At 42.9% G+C, this 22014-nt stretch overlaps 1 non-coding gene across 1 annotated transcript; it reads right to left on the bottom strand.

Moving 5' to 3' along the window:
* Positions 1-15796: 15796 nt before the first annotated feature.
* Trnat-ugu (transfer RNA threonine (anticodon UGU)) lies at positions 15797-15870 on the bottom strand. Its single transcript has one exon. It is a non-coding gene; the product is annotated as a tRNA-Thr (tRNA).
* Positions 15871-22014: the final 6144 nt, after the last annotated feature.

Here is a 22014-nt window from a genome sequence, read left to right as displayed (position 1 = left end):
GGGCAAGAGTTCCATGGCGGAGGACAACTGATCACGGGAAGCGATCGGCAGCGCATGACCCAGGGAGTCGCTTCGGCGGTTGCAGCGACGCATCCACTGCGGGCGTCGCCGGCGGGAGAACAGGCGGCGGCGGCGGCAGTGGCGGCGCGTCGCCATGGGGCTAAATGGAAGGCAGCGTCGGTAACACCTGGGGCTGAGGTGAGCCAGTAGATGGGTCCCCAGGGCGCTGACCGGACGGCACCGTCGCTGAAACCAGACGGGGAGCAGCAGATCCCGTGCGACGACTGAGACGCAGCTGATTGAGATGCCGATGCACCTCACCAGAGCCCCCAAAACCAGATACATAGCGCGGACGAGGCAGCGAAGAATGCGCCCTTCGAGCCAACGCCATGAACCTCGATAGTGACGGTAGTAGACAACGTCGCCTGGGGCAAAAGCAGGTGCCTGCCGCTGCACAGGAACCTGATGGCGCGGATGTAGCAAAGACATCAAGGTTCGATGAGGGCGACCGTGGAGCAACTCAGCCGGCGAGCGACCATCTCAGGGCTGAGACCGATACGAGGACAAAAAGAGCAATAACGCGTCCTCCCGAGAATGCGACTCTTTCAATTTCAACATCTGTGACTCGAAAGTCCTGACCAATCGTTCAGTGGCACCGTTTGACTGTGGCGAAAACGGCGCGGACGTCAGAGGTTGAATATCATTGGCCTTGCAGAATGACTGAAATTCTGCGGACATGAATTGTGGGCCATTGTCGGAAACAATAGTCCGTGGAAGACCTTCAATGCAAAAGATAGCAGATAACGCTTGGATGGTGGCAGATGACGTCGTGGAAGACATCTGGACAACAAAAGGAAAATTACTGAATGAATCTACCACAACCAACCATCGAGCATTCCAGAATGGACCAGCAAAATCGATGTGTAAGCGTTGCCAAGGGCAAGTGGCTTTTGGCCATGCAAAGAATTTCCGCAGTGGTGCTGATTGTTGTTCGGCACACACCATGCAAGAAGAGCACATATTCGTAATCGCGGCATCGATTCCGAACCAAGTACAGTGCTGACGAGCAAGTTGTTTCGTTCTCACTATACCCCTATGTTCTTGGTGGAGAAGCTGTAAGGCAGAGGTCTGTAACGAACGTGGGACCACGACCCTGGACTGAACATTATCAGAACGCAACAGCAAAACACCACGTCGTACAAAAATTCTCTCCTGGTGAGCAAAAAATCGGCGAACCAACGGATCCCCTATCCGTGACTTTGACAAGGGCCATTGCGTAGCAACAGAACGCAAAACGGTAGCCAGGACAGGGTCGGCAGCTGTGGCTGTAGCAACACGACGAAAATCAATGGAAACGATCCGACCACGTCATCGGTTTCCGAATCAATGAACATGCAAGCAAGTTCGGAGGAATCAATGCTCTATCCTCAGCAACAGGCGAACGGGACAACGCATCGGCGTTTCCGTGCTTAGCAGTGGAGGTACAGGCTTGGTCGGATGAAATAGCGATATCAAAGGTTTGTGGTCTGTGATGATGGTAAAGTGACGACCATACAAGAAATCATGAAACTTTGTAACACCAAATACGAGAGCCAATGCATCATTCTCGATCTGTGAATAATGTCTTTGCGCAGACGAGAGCAATTTGGACGCAAAGGCAATAGGGCGATCGTGCGATCCATCTTTGTGCGCAAGCACAGCACCGATCCCGAAATCCGATGCATCCACCATCAACAAAAGGGGCTTCCGAGGATCGAATGGCGTAAGGCAAGTATTGGAAAGGAACGCCGATTTCAACTGGCGAAAGGCGCGTTCGCATTCCGTCGTCCAGACGAACGGAACACCTTTACGGCATAAGCGATGAAGCGGAGCTGGAATGGAAGAGGCGTGGGGAACATAGCGATGGTAATAGTGAATTTTGCGCAGCACACTCTGCAGCTGCTTCAAATTCTGCGGCGAAGGCAAGTCTTGTATGGCACGGAGGTGCTCTGGACTGGGATGTATGCCTTGGGCATTGAGTACATGTCCCAGATAGGGTAAGTCACGAGCAAAAAACACACATTTGGCCTTCCGCAACCGAAGACCATTTTGTCGCAAGACCTGAAATAATGTCCTGAGATTGGCTAAATGTTCTTCTTCCGTCTTTCCGGAGATCACAATATCGTCCAGATAGTTTGCTGCAGTAGGGACCGACGCACAAACAGTTTGTAGATATTGGTGAAACAATGCAGGGGCAGATGCACACCCGAATGGCAGTCATTTGAATCGGTAGAAACCAAGATGCTTGTTAACCACCAAAACGCGCTGGGATTCCTCGTCCACTGGTATTTGCAAGTACGCATCTGCTAGGTCCAACTTCGAAAAATATTTACCCGGGCACAGTTTGTCAAAAAGCTCTTCCGGAAAAGTTGCAGTCACTAGTTGTGGATTCACTGTTGCCTTGAAGTCCACACAAAGTCTCAGTTTTTCCAAAGCTTTTGGCAAAATTACTAAGGGTGATGCCCAGAGAGTAGCCTGCACACGTTCAATTACACCTTGTGATTCCAAATCTTGTAATGTTCTTGCGACCTCATCACGCAATGCGTGGGGAACATTGCGCGCTCTGAAAAATTTCGGTTGCGCATTTACTTTCAGTTCCAAATGTTTTTTATAGTTCTTAGCGCAACCGAGGCCCGGTGCAAAAATGTCTGCAAATTCTTCACATAGACGAGAAACACTGTCTGAAGGCACAGTCTGGTTCACTGATAGGACCTGATTCACTATACGCAAGTTAAACAACTGAAATAAATCGAAACCATACAAGTGCACTGCAGAAGAAGAACGAAGGATGTAAATTGACACATGTTTTGTTTGTTCCTTGTATGTTGCAAGAAGGCTGCACTGTCCTAACACAGGGATCTTGTGAGCTGAATAGCTAGTTAACATTTGCGGCACACAGTAGAGGTCTGGCCAGCAGTTTGTAAGTGTTTTGATTGATCAGTGAAACTGCAGCCCTGATATCGAGCTGGAACGGTATCACTTTGCCGTTAATGTCCAAGTCGACAAAAAGTTTACTGTCCTGCTGACGACAAGAGCGACTGTCTCGTGCAACGTGAACTGACACTGGTACAAAATCACTTGCGACTTGACGGGAATTTCGGTGATGTCGACGCACACTATTTGTGGGACGAACACAGCCACTGTTAGAGAGAGTGGCACTGGGTGGAGTGGAATGAACTATATGAATTTCCATGGGTTAAGTGTCGCGAGCCTGAGTATCCTTGGTTCGATTCCGATTCTGGCGCGAAGCAAAGGACCTGGAATGATTTTGAGTTTCCAATCTGAGCTTTTTCTGGCAAACACTTTGAAAATTCCTTTTTTATTACACTAAAATCAAATAGCTTGGCGTAACGGGCAATTCTCATGCGAATGTCTAGTAGCACACTGCGGATATGATTTTAGCACTGCATTTGCTTGCCAGCGCGGTACACATGGCTGAGAGCCTGATGGCAGCGTCACAGCCGGGTGCGAGGACTGTTTACTGTTCTCTGCAGCTCGCCTGGCGGGCCGGTTAACCTGACACATGGGTGGCGAAGTTTCAAATGATCCCTGAGCAAAGTCAAGTGTGTCCTGCCGATCGAATATGTCCATCGCTTGTTGAAGGGAGGGATTGACTAGTTTCAAAATCTGTTCCCGTATACGAACATCAGAAATGTTCTGTGCAATTGCATCACGTCCCATAGTATCTGAATAAGGAAGTCCACATTGACACTCAAAAGCACAATCCCTAGTAAGGCCTTGCAAGGTTGCAACCCACTCCCTATTAGTCTACCTGCCGTACGTTTTGTACGAAAGAAGGTATACTGTTTGGCAACTACATTGACTGATTCTTTGAAATATGCAGCTAATGCAGACAAAATTTCGTCGTGGAACAGAGTTGCTACGTCGCGTCAGGGAAATAATTTGACTATCACATGGTACATGTGCACCCCGACGGAGGTCAATAAAATAGGCTTCCGCTCATTACCTTGAATTCTGTTGGCGGCGAGATGGAATCCATATTGGCGTGACCACTCCGTCCAGCTTTCCAGTACAGCATCAAAAGGACGAAATGTTGGTGCAACTGCGTGTTGTGGCTGTGTTAGCGGTGGAGCAGCAGCTGCTGCATCGTTTTGCAGCGCACGTTGACCCTGGACGAGCTGTCCAAGAGCATCCAGTAAGGCCCGTGTCTGCTCATTCTGTAAGCGATAAAATTCGGACAGTAAATCTGGAGATGGTGGGGAAGCCATTACACAAGTAAACCGGGGCGGTATCGTTACGAACGCGGTGTTGCCTCGTCGCCAATGTTGTGGGTTGGCAGGAGAGCCAACACCGGTATACTAGAGAAAGACGAAAGGTATGCGTTTTAGCTCACGCAGGCTGGCGTGAGGTCTGGAACAGGACAAGGAATTTAGACTTTAGAAAAACGGATGTAGCTGGTGGAATACTTAACTTTAATCCATTCATGATGAGCGTCACTCTTGATGGTACATGATTACAGTATCAATAGTAACTGGTACTGGCACCTTGCTAGGTCATAGCAAATGACGTAGCTGAAGGCTATGCTAACTATCGTCTCGGCAAATGAGAGCGTATTTTATCAGTGAAGCATCGCTAGCAAAGTCGGTTGTACAACTGGGGCGAATGCTAGGAAGTCTCTCTAGACCTGCCGTGTGGCGGCGCTCGGTCTGCACTCACTGATAGTGGCGACACGCGGGTCCGACGTATACTAACAGACCGCGGCTGATTTAAAGGCTACCACCTAGCAAGTGTGGTGTCTGGCGGTGACACCACAGAACCTGCAACATTTCCGCACTATGATACGAATTTGTTAGTTGAATTTTCAGATATTTTTGCTATAATGCCACCTCCTTGGACGAGAAATGAAAATCAAAAATTAGCTCCAAAATTCCCAAAGATTTCCCCACAACATGTTCCAAATTCCATGAAAATGAACAGGCAAACAAATTTCCAGTTAACACTATTATTTGGATATTAACCAGTAACTGAATCAGGAATCTAATACTTAGTAATTTATTAACATACGAAAGAAAGATAGGATTCCGGGAAAATCAAACTCAAAATTCGAAATCATAGTAAATTTTTAGCTAACAAGGAGCTATTCTGGAGAAAAAAGAACAGTAACTACATGCATGGTCGAACACTTTGATACAAAAGGCCTCAGAAATATGAAGAACTGCCGAACAAGTGCACGGCCGTGGTATTTGGTGACTCTGTCCCGTCAGTGGATGGGTCCACGCGACATGCCTGCGGTTAGGGCGCTATCCTCCTGTAACGTGAGCGAGCTAATCGGCCACCTAGAAATGGTGCAAGTTGAGGTGAATTTGTCTACCCCAACACAACGCATCATAGTAAATTTTTCCCGAGGGCATGCAGCTTTACTGTATGGTTAAATGATGATGGCGTCCTCTTGGGTAAAATATTCCTAAGGTAAAATAGTCCCCCATTCTGATCTCTGGGCGGTGACTACTCCGGAGGACGTCGTCATCAGGAGAAAGAAAACTGGCGTTCTACGTCTCTGATCCCTTAATCGGGCAGGGAGGCTAGAAAATTTAAAAAGGGAAATGGAGTCTTTAAAGCTAGATATAGCGGGAAAAGGGGAGTTCGGTGGCAGGAGGAACAAGACTTTTGGTCAGGTTGTAACTAGGCTGTTTAAGTTTTTATGTTGGTAACATCACGCAGCGCTCTGTATGAAAATCACTGACTGTGCTGTGTGCAGTTTGTGGCTGGTTTGCATTGTTGGAATTTGCTATTGTAGTGTTCGGCAGATGGCTGTTAACAGCGCGTAGCGTTACGCAGTTGGAGGTGAGCTGCCAGCAGTGGTGGATGCGGGGAGTGAGGTGGCGGAGTTTTGAGAGCGGATGATCTGGATGTGTGTCCATCAGAGACAGTAAATTTGAAATACCGGATGTCATGAACCGATACATATATTACGACTTTTGAACACTATTAAGGTAAATACATTGTTTGTTCTCTATCAAAATCTCTCATTTGCTAAGTATGCCTATCAGTAGTTAGTGCCTTCAGTAGTTAGAATCTTTTATTTAGCTGGCAGTATTGGCGCTCGCTGTATTGTAGTAGTTCGAGTAACGAAGATTTTTGTGAGGTAAATGATTCAGGAAAGGTATAGGTTATGGTTAGTCAGGGCCATTCTTTTGTAGGGATTGTTGAAAGTCAGATTGTGCTACGCTAAAAATATTGTGTCAGATTCGTGTTGATCAGAATAAATAAAGAGAGTAATGTCCGAGTACATTCAGTTTTGTTCATCTGTTTGAAAATCAAACAACGTAAGGTGTTTACCAGCGCCGTAATTCACTAATTTTTCTAAGGGGACGTTTCATATGGCGACCCTGCCACGATTTGCTATATTGTCCGCAAGACTCTTTGGTGGTGATTGGGCACCTGCACAGTCGCAACAGATGGCTGCTGGCCATCTCTACAAGGGCTGCAGTGGATCTGCACCTTTGATGACCCACCAAAACCATTATTTCTACAAGGACTGCAGTGGGTCTGCACGTCAGGTGGTCCACCAATACCGTAATCTCTAACAGGACTACAGTGGTCTACTCTGCAATGACTTGCCCACCAATATTCTTCAACACTTCGACTGACTCTGCAGTGGGTTTGCTCTGTTGTGACCCATTACCTGTCTGCATGTCAAGAGTCAGCATTGTCTTTCCGTTGGAAGGACAACCCCACTTCTTCAAGACTGCATGGAAATCCACTACTTCTGTGTGCATTTTCTTTTACTGATCAGACTTTGAGAAAAAGAACAGTGCAATTTTACTGTGATGAATGATCAGGACTATCTTCATGGACTGTGTGAAAAGTATAGCTTTTGACCAACATTGTATCAATAAGTGTGTTGCATTTGATTTCTTTATTATTGAAATCTATTATTGTAATTTCTTCAAATCTGTATTGACCACTACCCAAAACAATTTGCAAAATTTTGTTGTGGGGAGCATGGGGGCTACGTAAGTAGGGTGTTTAGGTTTTTATGTTGGTAACGTCACGTAGCGCTCTGTATGAAAATCACTGACTGTGCTGTGTGCAGTCAGTGGCTGGTTTGTATTGTTGGAATTTGCTATTGTAGTGTTGCACAGTTGGATGTGAGCCACCAGCAGTGGTGGATGTGGGGAGTGAGATGGCGGAGTTTTGAGAGCAGATGATCTGGACGTGTGCCAACCAGAGGGAGTAAATTTGTAAGACTGGATGTCATGAACTGATATATATATATATATATATATATATATATATATATATAATGACTTTTGAACACTATTAAGGTAAATACATTGTTTCTTCGCTATCAAAATCTCTCATTTGCTAAGTATGCCTATCAGTAGTTAGTGCCTTCAGTAGTTAGAATCTTCTATTTAGCTGGCAGCATTGGCACTCGCTGTATTGCAGTAGTTCGAGTAAGTTAGATTTTTGTGAGGTAAGTGATTCATGAAAGGTATAGGTTATTATTAGTCATGGCCATTCTTTTGTAGGGATTGTTGAAAGTCACATTGCGTTGCGCTAAAAATATCGTGTCAGTTTAGTGTTGATCAGAATAAGTAGGGAGAGTAATATCTGAGTACGTTCAGTTTTGCTCATCTCTTTGAAAAGCAAATAATGTAACGGGCTTACCAGCTCAGTAATTGACAAATTTTTCTAAGGGACATTGCAAGGTGAATACCGGGTTATAAATACAAAACCAAATAGGGGTAATGCTGGAGTAGGTTTAATAATGAATAAAAAATAGGAGTGCGGGTAAGCTACTACAAACAGCATAGTGATCGCCTTATTGTGGCCAAGATAGACATGAAGCCCACGCCTACTACTGTAGTACAAGATTATATGCCAACTAGCTCTGCAGATGACGAAGAAATTAAAGAAATGTATGTTGAAATCAAAGAAATTATTCAGATATTGAAGGGAGACAATTATTTAATAGTCATGGGTGACTGGAATTCGATAGTAGGGAAAGGAAGTGAAGGAAACGTAGTAGGTGAATCTGGACTGGGGACAAGAAATGAAAGAGGCAACCACCTGATAGAATTTTGCACAGAGCATAACTTAATCATAGCTAACACTTGGTTCAAGAATCATAGAAGTAGGTTGTATACATGGGAGAAGCCTGGAGATACTGACAGGTTTCAGATAGATTATATAATGGTAAGACAGAGATTTAGGAACCAGGTTTTAGATTGTAAGACATTTCCTGGGGCAGATGTGGACTCTGACCACAATCTATTGGTTATGAACTATAGATTAAAACTAAAAAAGCTGCAAAAAGGTGGAAATTCAAGGAAATGGGACCTGGATAATCTGACGGAACCAGAGATTGTAGAGAGTTTCGGGGAGTCTATTAGGGAACGATTGACAAGAAGGCGGGGGAACTAAATACAGTAGAGGAAGAATGGGTAGCTTTGAGAGATGAAGTAGTGAGGCAGCAGAGGATCAAGTAGGTAAAAAGACGAGGGCTAGTAGAAATCCTTGTGTGACAGAAGAAGTATTGAATTTAATTGATGAATGGAGAAAATATATAAATGCAGTGACTGAAGCAGGCAAAAAGTAATACAAACGTCTCAAAAATGAGATCCACAGGGAGTGCAAAATGGCTAAGCAGGCATGGCTAGAGGACAAATGTAGGGATGTAGAGGCATATCTCACTAGGGGTAGAATAGATACTGCCTACAGGAAAATTAAAGAGACCTTTGGAGAAAAGAGAACCACTTGCATGAATATCAAGAGCTCAGATGGAAACCCAGCTATAAGCAAAGAAGGGAAAGCAGAAAGGTGGAAGGAGTATATAGAGGGTCTATACAGGGGCGATGTTCTTGAGAACAATATTATGGAAATGGAGGAGGGTGTAGTTGAAGATGAAATGGGAGATATGATACTGTGTGAAGAGTTTGACAGAGCACTGAAAGACTTAAGTCGAAACAAGGCCCCGGGAGTAGACGACACTCAATTAGAACTACTGACAGCCTTGGGAGAGCCAGTCCTGACAAAACTCTACCATCTGGTGAGCAAGATGTATGAGACAGACGAAATTCCCTCAGACTTCAAGAAGAATATAATAATTGCAGCCCCAAAGAAAGCAGGTGTTGACAGATGTGAAAATCACCGAAATATCAGTTTAATAAGTCACAGCTGCAAAATACTAACGCGAATTCTTTATAGACGAATGGAAAAACTGGTAGAAGCCGACCTCGGGGAAGATCAGTTTGGAATCCGTAGAAATATTGGAACACTTGAGGCATACTGACCCTACGACTTATCTTAGAGGCTAGATTAAGAAAAGGCAAACCTACGTTTCTAGCATTTGTAGACTCAGAAAAAGCTTTTGACACTGTTGACTGGAATACTCTCTTTCACATTCTGAAGATGGAAGGTGTAAAATACGGGGAGCGAAAGGCTATTTACGATTTGTACAGAAACCAGATGGCAGTTATAAGAGTCGAGGGACATGAAAGGGAAGTACTGGTTGGGAACGGAGTTGGACAGGGTTGTAGCCTCTCCCCGATGTTATTCAATCTGTATATTGAGCAAGCAGTAAAGGAAACATAAGAAAAATTCGGAGTGGGTATTAAAATCTATGGAGAAGAAATAAAAACTTTTAGGCTCGGAGATGACATTGTAATTCTGTCAGAGACAGCAAAGGACTTGCAAGAGCAGTTGAACGGGATAGACAGTGTCTTGAAAGGAGGATATAAAGTGAACATCAAGAAAAGCAAAATGAGGATAATGGAATGTAGTCGAGTTAACTCGGGTGATACTGAGGGAATTAGATTAGGGAATGAGACAAAGTAGTAAAGGAGTTTTGCTATTTCGGGAGCAAAATAACTGATGATGGTCGAAGTAGAGAGGATATAAAATGTAGACTAGCAATAGCAAGGAAAGCGTTTCTGAAGAAGAGAAATTTGTCAACATGTATAGATTTAAGTGTCAGGAAGTCGTTTGTGAGAGTATTTGCATTGAGTGTAGCCATGTATGGAAGTGAAACATGGGCGGTAAATAGTTCGGACATGAAGAGAATAGAAGCTTTCGAAATCTGGTGCTACAGAAGAATGCTGAAGATTAGATGGGTAGATCACATAACTAATGAGGAGGTATTGAATATAATTGGGGAGAAGAGGAGTTTGTGGCACAACTTGACCAGAAGAAGGGATCGGTTGGTAGGACATGTTCTGAGGCATCAAGGGATCACAAATTTAGTATTGGAGGGCAGCGTGGAGGGTAAAAATCGTAGAGGGAGACCAAGAGATGAATATACTAAGCAGAGTGAGAAGGATGTAGTCTGCAGTACGTACTCGGAGATGAAGCAGCTTGCACAGGATGGAGTAGCATGGAGAGCTCCATCAAACCACTCTCAGGACTGAAGACCACAACAAAAACAATAGTAAATCGCAAAATCATTATAATTTAAATTCGCAAAGTAGAACAAACGTTCCCAAAGAATACTCCGTGTGAGTACTCTTTGAGACTTGTGAGTAATGGCTAAGGATAATTCAATCCATTGTCACTACGTTACGAGAGTTAGCCGAAGCAGGTCATTCTTTTGAATGCTCCTATATGTAGGCGCATTTATATTGTTTATTTCAGGACTGATTATTGCGATCTACTATGACGCAGTGAAACGATACTTTGACTTCAAATATTACATTATTTAGAATTCAGATAGAGGACTTGCGTATATTAGACAGAAGTGACTTTTAATTAAATGACATGAAGTTAACACTATTTAGGAAGTGAACACAGATAGACAATTTCACTCGTAATAACTAATGGACTATGGAACTTGGCGATAGTTACGAAGCATATAATTTATAATTCCCCCCAACACCTAGTAAAGCTTCTTCCTCACGGTTCTATTGGGAAGTGAATAATATTGTGTAATAAACCAGCATATAGTGTCAATTCACGCATTTATCATTCAAGTTTTACAATATTATTTACAGAGATAACGTGCTGCGATATTATTTGACTGAAGCGCTTGGCGCTTATATAGAAACTCTTTGACGTTAGGAATTAATAACACTGCTACGACTGATTATAGATTTGCGATGACAACCAGGCTGTAGGGAAACTGGTGTCGCTGGAACTAATTTGAACTTATCATTAATATTTAAATAGCAACTGATAAACCATCGATTAAAAACGATTTAATTACTACATTTGGTGAAGTAGATATCTCGCACAAGTCGCGAGTTCAGTTCATCAATGTTCTGTTTGTAACGTCGATACCGATACATAAGAAATAACACTTTTGTTGCTCAACCGCTGAGTGTTAGCCAAGACCGAAGATCTGAAAAGACGTTACAGTGCTACTTGAGCAGTTCACTGTGTCAGACAGAGTTTCAAAATAATTAACTTAATTTGGTGGCCAATCATCATATTTTAAACTTCCTTGTTCTTCCGTTGTCGTAAATTGTCTCCGTCTCTAAAAGATCCAAGAGTCTCAACGGTCTTCTTTTTTTAACTATCACGCTTATATCCATCATTCTAACTGTCTGTGCCACAACTGATCATCAACATAATTCCTTTTTTGCAGGCTCTCCAGCAATGACGTCCGTCCGGTTGTATATCATTCCAATTCGGCCGAGTAATCTATCGAAAACAAGTAGGGATGCTGCATGGTTTGTGAAGACTTCCTATCATGCTGCTCTACTGCCTCCAATCAATATTCTCGTTACGTTTATCACTTTTATGTAATCTGTACTGATTTCATGTCAATTTTGTCTGTAGATACTGTGATTTCCCTTTTTAACGTCAGTTAACACGACATATCAATCCACGGTTAGTTTTGTCAGAATATTCATATGCTATCCGATGATAACCGCTCCTTGTCTGTGTGATAGTACCATTAAACGTGTTCCGCAACTTCTTCAAGTAGCTGTAGCAAAAAAATGATGACGGTATCATTTCAGAACTTTTGGCACATATGTAAATCGCATCATTGTCAGCCTATGTAATCCTTACCTTACCACTCCATTACGTCTATTACCAGTGCCAGCATTCCTGGCGCAGATGTAATATGATACAGGCCCTGAAAGACAACACTGGTGCATGTAATCACTATATGATGAATAAATATAAAGATTTGCAAATAAAACGTCGGGAAGACAGAGTATTGGTCATATTTTAAACGGCCATCCTATCTCGACTATACACGAGTAATAAGATGTAGTGTCGAGCTTATTTTATTCCCTGAAATCTGTCTCCAGACAGTGAATATGAATCAAATGTTCAAATGTGTGTTAATTAGAAAGGGACGAAACTGCTTAGGTCATCGGTCCTTAGACATACACACTACTTAAATTAACTTATGCGAAGAACAACACAGACAACCATGCTCGAGGCAGGACTCGAACCTCCAGCGGGAGTGGTCGCGCATTCCGTGACATGACGCCTCAAACCACGCGGCAACTTCGCGTGGCTGAATATGAATCAATGATAACACAATCTGAGCATTTGATTAGTGACAGGAGATGACAGGCAAGCCCACATAAAATGCAACGAAAAGGGAGAAAGTTATTCGAAAGTAAGTCAATAGAGGTTTTAACACGCACTTGAAACCATTAACCACATACTATACATCATTCAAGTATAATAAGTCGCATTTTATAAGTCTGACTCGTGCAAGGAAATACGTTTTCGTCGTCTGTTAAGATAAGTGATAAATATTCGCCGTGGTGGTGATAAATAAACGTCAAATCTCAGTATTCACATTCCTTCCGAACAACACAATGAAATTTTAAAAGGAATAATATCGCATATCGCGAGGAAACTTCGACGTGAGTGTGAAAATCGGCTTTTAAGTGACTTGAATTTACAGAATCCTAACTCAGAGGCCACATCACATACAGAATCGATATTAATATGAACAAGGACGCGGTATCCTCCATGTGTTATATGCATGTAAAAAGACGAGCGAAAACGATACGAATTAAACGTAACTTGGCTTCTATTATAGTTCCCAATCATGTGAAAGCTATTGCAATGCTTGAGGCTTGCTACATTTGCACCGTTATACTGATGTTTTGCGCCGGCCGATGTGGCCGAGCGGTTCTAGGCGCCTCAGTCTGGAACCGCACGACCGCTACGGTCGCAGGTTCGAATCCTGCCTCCGGCATGGATGTGTGTGATGTCCTTAGGTTAGTTAGGTTTAAGTAGTTCTTAGTTCTAGGTGACTGATGACCTCAGATGTTAAGTCCCATAGTGCTCAGAGCCATATGAAACATGTGAACTGACGTTTTGCGTTCATATTCACTTAAGGCAAATATCTGCAGAACTGTTTGCTGCACCGTATTGCTACGGCAAACGATAAGGGAGAAGTTCTCTTTCCAGTAAATCGCGGCGGAACGGAACCGAATTCTGCCACCTATTGCTATCATTGCTCGAAACCGGTCAAAATTCTCCACTCACCATTAGATAGACTCGTACATTCTCGTTTTTCCAACGATACCTCGCTCTAGTAGATAAAGATGGCACCATTCCAGTGTGTCTGTGATCAAAGAAATAACTTACAAAGTCTGTTCCAAATTGTCCGTCTTTCATCTTACCCAGTTGGCGCGAAGTCACTGGAAACAGTAAGGGGAACGAATGCAGAGACAATCATAGGAAATGCAGATGCCAGAAAGAGAATCATTGGAAAGACCCTAAGAAATTATTGTTCTGCCACGACAGAGGTAACTCTTGACATGCTCATTTGGTAGATTTTTAGATACTGGTCGCCACTATAGAAACTTTAACACATATTATTAGTATAAGAGATGAGGAAGACCCAAGGAATAGTGTTTCGTTTTGAGTCACACAGATGCTGGTCAAACTTCAGTGTCAGACACAAAAAAAGTGTTGAGATTCCGTAAGCTTACGTACCAGAAGAGTCTGACGACATATTAATTTTCCCCACATTCGTCTTGTTAAAAGTTCGATGGGAAAATTTTTGGGATTGCGTCATCCTACTCAACATTCTCGAATGGAAGAGGGAAAGGAGAAAGCGACCGTGGCACCCAACGTACCTACAAGATATCACTGATTCCCTACTATAGATGCGGAGCAGGTATGTAGATGCAGATTTCTCTCTGCAGCTCAGTGTGCAACTGTTTGTAACTTGAAGCACCATGTCATTACCTAGAAAAACGACGGGAACGTTTCCTAGATAGCGCAATTATACTTCCCGTTTCTCAAAAAAGGTAGGAATTGTTTTCATAACTATCCCTCACATCAACTGGAAGAACTGTATTTATTTACTTATCTACTTTTTTTTTAATCATTGATCTTCTCACTGACTCTGTGCGAGTTGTTACGAAATCCTCTCTTGTGGCAACCTTCTCATGTCAGAGCAGCACTTGCACCCTACATCCTAATTTATCTGTTGGACGTATTCCAACCTCTGTCTTCTCCTACATTTTTTTTACCCTCTACATTTCCCTCTACTAACAAGGAAGTTATTCCATGATGTTTTAATACACGTCCTATCATCCTGTCCTTGCTTCTTGTCCATGTATTCCGTATATTCCTTCCTTCCCCGAGGCTGTGGAGGATATTCTCATTCATTATCATAGCAGCTAATCGTCAACAACCTTCTATAGCAGCACAGCTCAAACCTTTCGATCCTCTTCTTTTCCGGTTTTCCCACAGCACATGATTCACAGTGTTCTAAACGTACATTCTCAGAAACTTCTTTCTCAGGTTAAAGATGAACTCTGGTAGCAGAATTCTATTGGCCAAGAAGTCCAGCTGCGCTAATCTACGTTTTATGTCCACGTTTTGCCGCCAGGTGTAATTTTGCTTCCAAAGTAGCAGAATTCCTTAACTTCGTTTATTTCGTTGTCCACAATTTTGACTCGTCTCCGCTACTCCTTAGCATTTTCCTCTTTCTCCGCGTTGCTCGTAATCCATATTGAACTGTTCCTTAAATTTTAAACCCATTCTCGAACCATTCTTTTATTTTCGTTATTGGTTTTTCGGTGTATGGAGTGAGAAGTAGGGGGAAGATTATGTCTATGACTTACGTCTTTTATACTCCGAATTCTTGGTTTTTTGCGTTCCATTCTTACTGTTCTCTTACATATATTTTACGTGTTCCCACATCTCGCTTTATGACGTTAAGTGAGGCAACAGGGGACATTCTCGTACATGAACGGTTTTGTGGACCAGGTGTTATGATGTGGGGAGGCATAATATTGCACGGTAGTACTGATCTGCAAATCTTTGAACACGGTACACTCAGCGTTCAGTACTGTGCTCCTTCCGCAGGCGGGTCTTTTCAGGGGCGCAATGGGCCCTGACTTCTTTGTTATGGATGACAATGCACGACCACATTTAACGGCGCCGGTGGAGGACCTCTTGAAATGAGAGGATCTTCGGCGAATGGACTGGTCTGGCCGTTCTTCATACCTAAATCCCATCCAGCGCATGTCGGATGTGTTGGAGATGTATGTTGGAGCACGTCTGCGTGCGTGAACGGCCGCCCAGCTGTAACCAATCTCGCTGGTGGAGGAACTGGACGCCCTTCTAAAAGAACCCCTCACCAACCTTGCGGCCAGCAGGGGAGCACGTTGCAGAGCTTGCGTTGCGGTCTGTGGTATTCACATTTTCCGTTAAGAACTATCTATACGAAGACAGTAACTTGTTCTCGAAAGAACAGTTACTGTTGATGACCGTGCAGCTTTTCACTGGAATAAATGATGACTGACTGAAAACCTCAGCTGCCGACAGGTGTTGTTGATATACCTCGATGTGGACAGCTGAAAATGTGTGCCCCGACCGGGACTCGAACCCGGGATCTCCTGCTTACATGGCAGACGCTCTATCCATCTGAGCCACCGAGGACACAGATGAATAGCGCGACTGCAGGGACTTATCCCTTGCACGCTTCCCATGAGAATCACATTCCCAACTGTCCACAATTCTACATATGTATTGTACCTTATAGACATTTGCCCACCCACTCATTACTCGCGCACGCTTTGGCGATCCCCGTAAGGGTTTGGGCAACCTGTGCGCATTCGCACAGACGAAGGTCAATGGCTGGGTAGCCTTTAACTATCTATACGAAGACAGTAACTTGTTCTCGAAAGAAGAGTTACTGTTGATGATCGTGCAGCTTTTCCCTGGAATAGGGTTGCCCAAACTCTTACGGCAATCGCCAAAGCGTGCGCGAGTAATGAGTGGGTGGGCAAATGTCTATAAGGTACAATACATATGTAGAATTGTGGACAGTTGGGAATGTGAGTCTCACGGGAATCGTGCAAGGGATAAGTCCCTGCAGTCGCGTTATTCATCTGTGTCCTCGGAGCTCATATGTATAGAGCGTCTGCCATGTAAGCAGGAGATCCCGGGTTCGAGTCCCGGTCGGGGTACACATTTTCAGCTGTCTACATCGAGGTATATCAACAACACCTGTCGGCCGCTGAGGTTTTCAGTTAGTCATCATTTATCTACTGAGTCTTGTAGTGTCCATAGGACCATCAATGGTAACTTCAATGTAGTTATTGCCTTCGAATAAAAATGGCATTTCTATACGTCTCACTGTGTACTTCTTTCACTCCCTTCTGTACTGTACTGTAGCAGTTCATTCTATGTATGGTGCAAGTTTCATCATGTTAGTTAGCAGTGACACATCACGCAAAAGTTTGGCTCTAATAATGGCTCCGAGCACTATGGGACTCAACATCTGAAGTCATCAGTCCCCTAGGACTTAGAACTACTTAAACCTAACTTAACTACAGCACATACATCCATGCCCGAGGCAGGATTCGAACCTGTGACCGTAGCGGTCGCGCAATTCCAGGCTGAAGCGCCTAGAACCGCTCGGCCACACCGGCCGGCTGCAAAAGTTTCTTCATGCTAAATGTTTGCAAACCTGCCGATTTTTCCGTAGCACTCAGGGCTGTTGACGTACTTTCCATTGTGTCCATACTTAACATCTGTTGTTCAGAGAAAGAGAGAGATCTTATTACATTCTCACCGAACGACATTGGTACTTCAGGTGATCATTCACGACATTACGGTATGGTGTTTATTTCCGTCTCATTATTTTAATATTGCAGCTTAAATCAGTTAATAAAGGCAAGGCCTCCGGTGCAGGTTGAATACCAGTCAGTTTCCTCTCAGAGTATGATGATAAAATAGCTCCATATTTAGCAATTATATACAACCGCTCGCTCACAGAAAGATCCGTACCTAAAGACTGGAAAATTACTCAAGTCACACCAATACCCAAAAGGGGAAGTAGGAGTAATCCGCTGAATTACAGGCCTATATCGATAACGTCGATTTGTAGTAGGGTTTTGGAACATACGAGGGCAGTTCAATAAGTAATGCAACACATTTTTTTTCTGAAACAGGGGTTGTTTTATTCAGCATTGAAATACACCAGGTTATTGCCCAATCTTTTAGCTACACAACACTATTTTTCAACGTAATCTCCATTCAATGCTACGGCCTTACGCCACCTTGAAATGAGGGCCTGTATGCCTACACGGTACCATTCCACTGGTCGATGTCGGAGCCAACGTCGTACTGCATCAATAACTTCTTCATCATCCACGTAGTGCCTCCCACGGATTGCGTCCTTCATTGGGCCAAACATATGGAAATCCGACGGTGCGAGATCGGGGCTGTAGGGTGCATGAGGAAGAACAGTCCACTGAAGTTTTGTGAGCTCCTCTCGGGTGCGAAGACTTGTGTGAGGTCTTGCGTTGTCATGAAGAAGGAGAAGTTCGTTCAGATTTTTGTGCCTACGAACACGCTGAAGTCGTTTCTTCAGTTTCTGAAAAGTAGCACAATACACTTCAGAGTTGATCGTTTGACCATGGGGAAGGACATCGAACAGAATAACCCCTTCAGCGTCCCAGAAGACGGTAACCATGACTTTACCGGCTGAGGGTATGGCTTTAAACTTTTTCTTGGTAGGGGAGTGGGTGTGGCGCCACTCCATTGATTGCCGTTTTGTTTCAGGTTCGAAGTGATGAACCCATGTTTCATCGCCTGTAACAAACTTTGACAAGAAATTGTCACCCTCAGCCACATGATGAGCAAGCAATTCCGCACAGATGGTTCTCCTTTGCTCTTTATGGTGTTAGGTTAGACGACGAGGGACCCAGCGGGAACAAACCTTTGAATATCCCAACTGGTGAACAATTGTGACAGCACTACCAACAGAGATGTCAAGTTGAGCATTGAGTTGTTTGATGGTGATTCGTCGATCATCTCGAACGAGTGTGTTCGCACGCTCCGCCATTGCAGGAGTCACAGCTGTGCACGGCCGGCCCGCACGCGGGAGATCAGACAGTCTTGCTTGACCTTGCGGTGATGATGACACACGCTTTGCCCAACGACTCACCGTGCTTTTGTCCACTGCCAGATCACCGTAGACATTCTGCAAGCGCCTATGAATATCTGAGATGCCCTGGTTTTCCGCCAAAAGAAACTCGATCACTGCCCGTTGTTTGCAACGCACATCCGTTACAGACGCCATTTTAACAGCTCCGTACAGCGCTGCCACCTGTCGGAAGTCAATGAAACTATACGAGACGAAGTGGGAATGTTTGAAAATATTCCACAAGAAATTTCCGGTTTTTTCAACCAAAATTGGCCGAGAAAAAAAATGTGTTGCATTACTTATTGAACTGCCCTCGTATATTGTATTCGAACATTAAGAAGTACCTCGAGGAAAACGATTTATTAACACATAGTTAGCACGGTTTCAGAAGATATCGTTCTTGTGAAACACAACTAGCTCTTTATACTCGTGAAGTAATAAGTGCTATCGACAGAGGATGTCAAATTGATTCAATATTTATAGATTCCCAGAAAGCTTTCGATACAGTTCCTCACAAGCGTCTTCTAACCAAACTGTGTGCCTACGTGCATACGGAGTATTGCCTCAATTGTGCGACTGGATTTGTGATTTCCTGTCAGAAAGGTCACAGTTCGTAGTAATAGACGGAAAGTCATCGAGTAAAACAGAAGTAATATCCGGCGTTCCGCAAGGAAGTGTTATAGGCCCTCTATTGTTCCTGATCTATACTAACGACAAAGGAGAAAATAAGGCCACCCAGTACTTCGGCGCATCCAGCGAGGTACAGCTGAATTCACAATTTCGAACAGGAAACCTTAATACAGTGGATAATTCGATGGTAGCTGCCACCATTGACGATGCGGGGCAAGGAAACAAGAATGTTCAGGTTGTATAAAGGTGTCCTGCGGCCAGCAGGCTCCGTCGATGGTCGTTACAGGTTGAAAGCTAGAGGCAGAAGGACTCTTGTTGTCACCCTACAGCAGGCAGCTTGTTTAGGAGGCGTCACAGTTGCACCAGCCACAGCGCCGCCCCACAAGCGGGAGATCGAGTGCAACGCATCTTTTGAGTCAACACAATTTTTAATTTTTACAATGAAAAAGTTCGGTGGACTTCATGTCGTATCCAGCTTACGAATGTAATCATAAAGTGTTAATGCATTTCATTGATGTATACATATATGTATAGGCAAAAGGAAGATTGGATTCTGGCCACGAAACTTTGATCTCTATTTTCTGTCGTCTGTACTTGCTTTATGATAACAGTTTGTGCGAGAAGACAAGTTATAGATCCAGGCAGGTGCAAAAGAGGAGGTAAGAGTTGCAAGGAAACAGTAATAGAGGCATGACAGAAAGTTGAATTAAATAAACTATACGTATTGTGTGACAAGGTACATATAAAATTTGGCGGGAGAAACAATTTAAAAAATAATAGTGTGTACTGGACCAAACATAATCTCATGTTTTATAGACAGTACATTTTGCCAAGAAAGAAAAAGACATAGCAATTAACAACAGAAAGCATACACGAATAGAAGAGATCTACGGATGTTTGCATTAGTCATGCTTATTTAATTATGACAAAATGACATTCCAGAAGATATGACAAAGCAAGTGAATGCAGCCATTCGACCCCTGAGAAGGGAGAAATACGAATCTGAGTATAATGATTTTTCACTATGAATTAATAAAACTGGAGAAAACAATAACAGAAAACGTTCTTACATAATTATTTACTCAATAGTGGTGGTAGAAGAACATTCATAACATTATAAAATTGCTCTCATTCTTATCCTCACAATGAATTATTAAAGCTGGAGTAAACAATAACAGAAAACGTCCTTACATAATTATTTGCTGAATAGTGGTGGAAGAAGAACATTCGTAACATTAGAAAAATGCTGTCGTTATCATTATCCTCAAGAAAGGAGAGAGACGAGACATAAAATGCGATAGATCTATTAGCATCCTTTTCCTAATGAACAATATTTCCTGTAAAACTTAACACAAAGGAATCATCTGACAACAGTTGTGTACATAGCACAATGTACTATTTCCAAGTCGTGAATGAAATTATAGGGTGGAGAATGAGTACAAAGCACCGCATTTTAAAGAATTTGAAAAAGATTTTAATTTAATTTCATTAAAATATGCACTAATAATTATTACGGAATATATATAAAAGTGCTACAAACGCCATTTAGTTTCATCAGGATTGTGGAAAATGCAGAGTCAGAGATGTTTTGTGAAGGACTTGTTTATAAGTATACTAACAGGCACTGTACGAACTTCATTGAAATGTTCTTCTAACAGTCACCTATGTGAGCCATCTTCTGGCGTGCCAAAAAGACGTTTTAACACCTTGCTTTCTCATGAATTATACATACTTGACTTAATACTGACTTCAATTAACGAACATCTCTATTTATGTCACAAAATACGCCCTCATTAAAATTATTCTCAGCTACCCGAGAGGAAGTTTTCAGATCATTAAACTAGGAAAAAGAAGGAAGAATACATGTTTATCGAAAATATCTGACAACATGAATTTATTTTCTCTCATTAGAAATTGGGATTTTAGTAAGTCTTAAGGTATCGATAACGATTTAAATAATATATTTATTGGATTAGTTACATTTTTAGCCATAAAACATGTTTCACGAATATATCCTTATGCTATTATCGACAGTTAATAATAGTGGATTTTGTTGACTAAATTTGAGAATTTCTGCTTTGACAAGGATAACTCCAAAATATGAAGATAATGCCCTAGGGAAAGGGATCAAGAACAATACATACCCATACTTGACATTAGAAAATCGTGGAAGCTCATAAAGCACTAAAAGGTCCGAATGAATTCTTGAAATTCACTGTGTGTCATACGAAAAGACGGAACTGGTGCAGCAAATTTAATGTCTTGATTATTTTCGTTTTATTTTTGGGAACTGTAGTGTCACCAAGTGCATGTGAACTACAACAACGAATTGAAAAACTTTGCAGGGAAAGTTTGAAAATGGGTATCTATACCAGTTACAACAACTCTAAAATATCGTGTAATTAACGAGTCGAAACAACAGTTACACAAATTAACAATGAAAACATAAAACTAGTCGTTGAGCAGCTTAAGACAACTGAGGGACAAAAAAAAATGGAAGAGTGAAAATGGCCTGGGGTACTTTTGGTACACTAAATATGTGTATGGAACACAAAGTTTGAATGCAGCGTAATAGTACTGATTTATGGCACTCTGACATTAGTCACTAAAAACTAACTTTCAGAAATGACAGATGCTGGGCGTTACTTGGAAGGACCAAAAAACAAAGAAGATGGTCATGGAAGAGACTGGAGAAGAAAACGTATGTATGATCATGATAAAAACGAAATAGAGGTATCCAGAATGAGTTTTTCACTCTGCGGCGGAGTGTGCGCTAATATGCAACTTCCTGGCAGATTAAAATTCTGCCAGGAAGTTTCATATCAGTGCACACTCCGCTGCAGAGTGAAAATCTCATTCTGGAAACATCCCATAGGCTGTCGCTAAGCCATGTCTTCGCAATATCCTTTCTTTCAGGAGTGCTAGTTCTGCAAGGTAGTTTTAATCTGCCAGGAAGTTTCATATCAGCGCACATTCCGCTGCAGAGTGAAAATATCATTCAGGAAACATCCCCCATGGTG

The sequence above is a fragment of the Schistocerca serialis genome, chromosome 2, assembly GCF_023864345.2.
Source record: "Schistocerca serialis cubense isolate TAMUIC-IGC-003099 chromosome 2, iqSchSeri2.2, whole genome shotgun sequence".
NCBI lineage: Eukaryota > Metazoa > Arthropoda > Insecta > Orthoptera > Acrididae > Schistocerca > Schistocerca serialis.
The sequence above is the reverse complement of the archived record's forward strand: the minus strand, read 5'-3'. Positions and strand labels throughout refer to the sequence as shown.